The following is a 6,440-nucleotide window of genomic DNA, read 5'->3' on the forward strand; positions in this document are numbered from 1 at the left end:
CTTCTCGAACACCACAGTTAAAAAGCATCAATTCTTTGGCACTCAGCTTTCTTTCTAGTCCAACTCTCACATTAATACATGACTACTGGAAAAACCATAGCCTTGACTAGATGGACTTATGTTGACAAAGTAATGTTTCTTCTTTTTAATATGTTGTCTAGGTCATAACTTTCCTTCCAAGGAGTAAGCGTCTTTTAATTTCATGGCTGCAATTACCATCTGCAGTGATTTTGGAGCCCCCAAAAATAGTCAACCACTGTTTCCACTGTTTCCTCATCTATTTGCCATGAAGTGATGGACATTCTAGTGAGATCAATAAAAGCAGTATCTCACACATTTAGAGAAAAAAACTATGGTTTGATTAAGTAGATTTCTATGATGATGTCTCAAGGTCAAAAATAGAATCCAGAATAGAAGTTCTAGGAAAGCAGTCTTCTTATCACTATAGACTAAGAACTTTTAAAGCCTTAAGTATCACCCAACAATAGACTACACTGACACCAAAGTAGTAAGTTCTCCAACAGTAGCAGAGGATATTGCTAATGTATAGAGACTAGATTAGACAACTCATATGCTTTTTGCAAACTCAGAAATTCTCTAATTATATAGAGCAGCAACAAGGACAAAACAACCAAAAGAACCCACAGGTTTGCACATGAAACACAAAAGGGAGTGTTGTTCCGTAGTACAGAAGGGATGGAAATAATCTGCTTTAAAATTGTCTAAGGCAAATCTGAGTGAGATATTGTTTTCAGTTAGCAGGTCTTCAAAATACAGCTCTATGGATACAGCTTGAAGATGATTCTCTTTCTTCCTTAGGGTCACAAAGATAAAAGAATGAATGGTCTCTTAAGTCTTAGATTGGAAGCCTGTGGTGAAGGAGACATGTTCAAGTAACTTTTTATACAGCCCTTATAATTGTTTACATGGTGAGTGCATTAAAGAACCAAGAGAAAGCACCATTTTTTCCAAAGTGATCTAGAATAAAACTTAAGTAAAAACTCGAGAAAAAGGCAAACATTTCATCCTTCCAGAAGGACACACAAACATAGACAACAACACCTAGAAAAGAAATCAAGTGCCTGAATCCCTAGTTTATGTCCAAGAAGTCAGATCTCAGTCACCATATCACAATGTCCCAGTATAATTCAGTCAAGGTATACCACAAGGGGTTGGCTAGTGATGCCTCAATATAAGAGTGTGAACCACTTATTTATGTTAATTTGCCAGCATGTCAAAAAGCACCTTATTCTGTTTAGAATAGTTTATGTTCTCATGCTTTCTTGCCAGATGCCTGTGGAGCAAGTGCTTTCTGGGCTGGAGCTTTCTGACCCTTCTGAGCTTTTGGAGAAGGTGCTACATTCTGACCTGCAGCTTTCTGGGCAGGAACCTCCTGGGCTGATGCCTTCTTACCCGCAATGGTCATCTTTTTTTTTCTCTTTTTGCTGGAACACTGGCAGTGGCAACAGCTTCTGCAGCTGTCCCCTTAACAGTAAGTGCTTTTTTGGGAGAAGCTTTCAAGAGAGATGCCTTTTCAAGTTTCTTAACTTCAAACTTGATGAGTCTTGCCTTTGTGACTTTTTTTTTTAATTTTATAGTCAAATATATTTTATTTATTTTTTTACTTTACAATATTGTATTGGTTTTGCCATACATCAACATGAATCTGCCACAGGTATACACATGTTCCCCATCCTGAACCCCCCTTCCTCCTCCCTCCCCATACCATCCCTCTGGGTCATCTCAGTGCACCAGCCCCAATCATCCAGTATCATGCATTGAACTTGGACTGGCGATTTGTTTCATGTATGATATTATACATGTTTCAATGCCTTTGTGACTTTTTAACAATTGAAATCGGTCATCTTGGATTTCTTTTTTCTGGCTTCAATCTTCTTGACCCACCTTGTGGCCGCTCACTTTGCAGGGATATCTGCCTTCTCCTAGGCTTTTCCAACATAATTCTTGTGAGCACTGTGTGGGAACTTGAAGAGGAAATCAGTGAGCTGATGTATTTGAAAGGCATAGCCTGTCTCCATCGGTTCAGTTCAATTCAGTTCAGTCGCACAGTCATGTCCAACTCTTTGAGACCCCATGAATTGCAGCACGCCAGGCCTCCCTGTCCATCACCAGCTCCCGGAGTTCACACAAACTCATGTCCATTGAGTTGGTGATGCCACCCAGCCATCTCATCCTCTGTCATCCCTTTTTCCTCCTGCCCCCAATCGCTCTCAGCATCAGAGTCTTTTCCAATAAGTCAACTCTTTGCATAAGGTGGCCAAAGTATTGGAGTTTCAGCTTCAGCATCAGTCCTTCCAAAGAACACCTAGGACTGATCTCCTTTAGAATGGACTGTTTGGATCTCCGTACAGTCCAGGGGACTCTCAAGAGTCTTCTCCAACACTACAGTTCAAAAACATCAATTCTTCGGTGCTCAGCTTTCCTCACAGTCCAACTCTCACATCCATACATGACCACAGGAAAAACCATAGCCTTGACTAGACGGACCTTTGTTGGCAAAGTAATGTCTCTACTTTTGAATATGCTATCTAGGTTGGTCATAACTTTCCTTCCAAGGAGTAGGTGTCTTTTAATTTCATGGCTGCAATCACCATCTGCAGTGATTTTGGAGCCCCCCAAAAAAAGTCTGACACTGTTTCCACTGTTTCCCCATCTATTTCCCATGAAATGATGGGACCAGATGCCATGATCTTTGTTTTCTGAATGTTGAGCTTTAAGCCAACTTTTTCACTCTCCACTTTCACTTTCATCAAGAGGCTTTTAAGTTCCTCTTCACTTTCTGCCATAAGGGTGGTGTCATCTGCATATCTGAGGTTATTGATATTTCTCCCAGCAATCTTGATCGCAGCTTGAGCTTCTTCCAGTCCAGTGTTTCTCATGATGTACTCTGCATATAAGTTAAATAAGCAGGGTGACAATATACAGCCTTGACGTACTCCTTTTCCTATTTGGAACCAGTCTGTTGTTCCATGTCCCATTCTAACTGTTGCTTCCTGATCTGCATATAGGTTTCTCAAGAGGCAGGTCAGGTGGTCTGGTATTCCCATCTCTTTCAGAACTTTCCACAGTTCATTGTGATTCACACAGTCAAAGGCTTTGGCATAGTTAATAAGGCAGAAATAAATGTTTTTTCTGGAACTCTCTTGCTTTTTTGATGATCCAGCGGATGTTGGCAATTTGATCTCTGGTTCCTCTGACTTTTCTAAAACCAGCTTGAACATCTGGAAGTTCACAGTTCACGTATTGCTGAAGCCCAGCTTGGAGAATTTTGAGCATTACTTTCCTAGCGTGTGAGATGAGTGCAATTGTGTGGTAGTTTGAGCATTCTTTGGCATTGCCTTTCTTTGGGATTGGAATAAAAACTAACCTTTTCCAGTCCTGTGGCCACTGCTGAGTTTTCCAAATTTGCTGGCATATTGAATACAGTACTTTCACAGCATCATCCTTCAGGATTTGAAATAGCTCAACTGGAATTCCATCACCTCCACTAGCTTTGTTCATAGTGATGCTTCCTAAGGCCCACTTGACTTCACATTCCAGGATGTCTGGCTCTAGGTGAGTGATCACACCATCGTGATTACCTTGGTTGTGAAGATCTTATTTGTATAGTTCTTCTATGTATTCTTGCTACCTCTTCTTAATATCTTCTGCTTCTGTTAGGCCCATACCATTTCTGTCCTTTATCAAGCCCATCTTTGCATGAAATGTTCCCTTGGTATCTCTAATTTACTTGAAGAGATCTCTAGTCTTTCCCATTCTGTTGTTTTCCTCTATTTCTTTGCATTGATCGCTGAGGAAGGCTTTCTTATCTCTCCTTGCTCCATACTTGAGTACAAAGTCCATCCACCAAAGTCCTGTTCTGATTATCAACGTCTACAATCATGACCAGCTTCTGGGCACAAGACTCCAAGGAGGTGTAGGTCACCCAGCCAACCTCTATGAAGTGCCTGAACACCATGTTGGTGGCATTTGGCAAGAGGGAACAACTTATTTTTAAAAGGCTCCTAAGCTGGACTCGTCTGTAGAGAGGCCTGCTGACCTCAAACTCACCTTAAAACAGTGCTCAAACAGAGGAAACTACACTGCACTAGAATGAGAAGAAGATGGCATAAGAAGCAGATAGCTTGCCTAAGATGCTGATCTGAATTTTATGATCATTTATAATGTTTTCTTGATTCCTTGGACCTATGCCTATCAGTCACATATTTTCTATTGTGGACATGATTCTATGCTAGTTTAAAACTCAATCCAATTATTTGGTTTTGGCCAATTACCTGTGCCTAGTACTTCTAGGTTCCCTGTTCTCTAGGTGGATTTCTGTTCTCTAGGGCTCTGATTGGATACCTCCTAGGAAATTTATTTTCGATGAGTGGTCAGTAGCAGTTTGTGTGTGTGTGTGTGTGCCTTCTGTTGGGTTGGAGGATGTAATTGACCATATCTAAGCCTTATTGAAGAGGAACTAAAAAGCCTCTTGATGAAAGTGAAAGTGAAGAGTGAAAAAGTTGGCTTAAAGCTCAACATTCAGAAACCGAAGATCATGGCATCTGGTCCCATCACGTCATGGGAAATAGATGGGGAAACAGTGGAAACAGTGTCAGACTTTATTTTGGGGGGCTCCAAAATCACTGCAGATGGTGATTGCAGCCATGAAATTAAAAGACACCTACTCCTTGGAAGGAAAGTTATGACCAACCTAGATAGCATATTCAAAAGTAGAGACATTACTTTGCCAACAAAGGTTCGTCTAGTCAAGGCTATGGTTTTTCCTGCGGTCATGTATGGATGTGAGAGTTGGACTGTGAGGAAAGCTGAGCACCGAAGAATTGATGTTTTTGAACTGTAGTGTTGGAGAAGACTCTTGAGAGTCCCTTAACTGCCAGGAGATCCAACCAGTCCATTCTGAAGGAGCTCAGCCCTGGGATTTCTTTGGAAGGAATGATCCTGAAGCTGAAACTCCAGTACTTTGGCCACCTCATGCGAAGAGTTGACTCATTGGAAAAGACTCTGATGCTGGGAGGGATTGGGGGCAGGAGGAGAAGGGGACGACAGAGGATGAGATGGCTGGATGGCATCACTGACTCAATGGATGTGAGTCTGAGTGAATTCCGGGAGTCGGTGATGGACAGGGAGGCCTGGTGTGCTGTGATTCATGGGGTCGCAAAGAGTCGGGCACGACTGAGCGACTAAACTGAACTGAACTGAAGCCTTAACAACTTTCATAACCTTTAAATGATAGTAATCAGGCTATTAGCCTATTGAATTCTGTCTCTATGATAAGAAAGCCAGTGCTACACAACTGCAAGGCCCTTGACACCTTATAGCATTCCAGGGAGATGTCTGTGCTACAATTCAAACTGAATGCTGTATTTTCATACCTGATGAATCCTTTAACGTGACACATTTGAACCACATGAAAAATGAGATTTCTGCTTTAAGTGATTCATTCCCTAGTCTTCATGATCTTAAAAAATAAACAAACAAACAAACAAACAAAAAACTGGTGTGGGAGGCTCATGGCTAAAATATTTACTTTTAATTCCACTGATGTTATTAACTATACCATTTGTATTTTGCTTGTTTCACAAGATTATTTCTTGTATTACCAAGTATATGACTGAGCCTCCAATGGAAATGATGACTATACTTGAAGCAGTTGATTAAAGTATAGCTTGATATATGATCAATGATTATAACAGTGTAACTCTAGGTATGGACAGACCCAATGAGAAGGAATACTTTCCTGGACCATAACTAGAAGACAGGTATCCAGAGATCTTTGACTATTAAGACCTAGTCCAGTAATAGCACATTGAGTGTCTTATCAAAAACCTTCTTCAGAACTGGGAACGAGCCTTCCCAGCAACACTGGACAAAATGGTGGGAAATGGCCCCCAATGTATGGTCGGATTTATGACAACAAGGGGGCCATGTCAACTACAAATTGGCACTTACCAAGAGCAGTGCCAATGACTGAACAACAAAGCCATTTGCCATCTGCCTCTACAGAGATTGAACCCCATGTTGCTATAGCTGTTGACCTTCAACACCCCCTGAGGGAGTTCAGGGTGGAGTGAGGCACTCTGAGCTCCAGGGAATCTGGGGGGACAGGACTTTAGATAGTTGGATGTTTTTAGGAAAGATTTTATAATCTCAATCCTTGCATCTCTTCCTATCTACAGAAGCACTAAATCCCTTCATGGTGTTATCAGATCCTCATGACTAACAAAAACCTTTGTAAAATGGGTGCTTCATGGTATTGTACTCCCCCTTCAACAAAACCTTATATATTGACTTTCCCCCACTGCAGCTTTGGAGCAGTCTCTTAGAGCTATCTGAGATGCTGTCTCCCGGACTGCAGTCCTCATTTTGCTCCAAATAAAATTTAACTCACAACTCAAAACAAATAATAAATAAAAATA

The 6,440-nt window shown here is 41.2% G+C and overlaps 1 pseudogene; it reads right to left on the reverse strand.

Annotated features, from left to right (window-relative positions):
• Nucleotides 1-1,263: 1,263 nt before the first annotated feature.
• LOC100138140 (large ribosomal subunit protein eL14-like) lies at nucleotides 1,264-3,979 on the reverse strand (annotated as a pseudogene).
• Nucleotides 3,980-6,440: the final 2,461 nt, after the last annotated feature.

This window comes from Bos taurus, chromosome 3 (genome assembly GCF_002263795.3).
Source record: "Bos taurus isolate L1 Dominette 01449 registration number 42190680 breed Hereford chromosome 3, ARS-UCD2.0, whole genome shotgun sequence".
Taxonomy (NCBI): Eukaryota; Metazoa; Chordata; class Mammalia; order Artiodactyla; family Bovidae; genus Bos; species Bos taurus.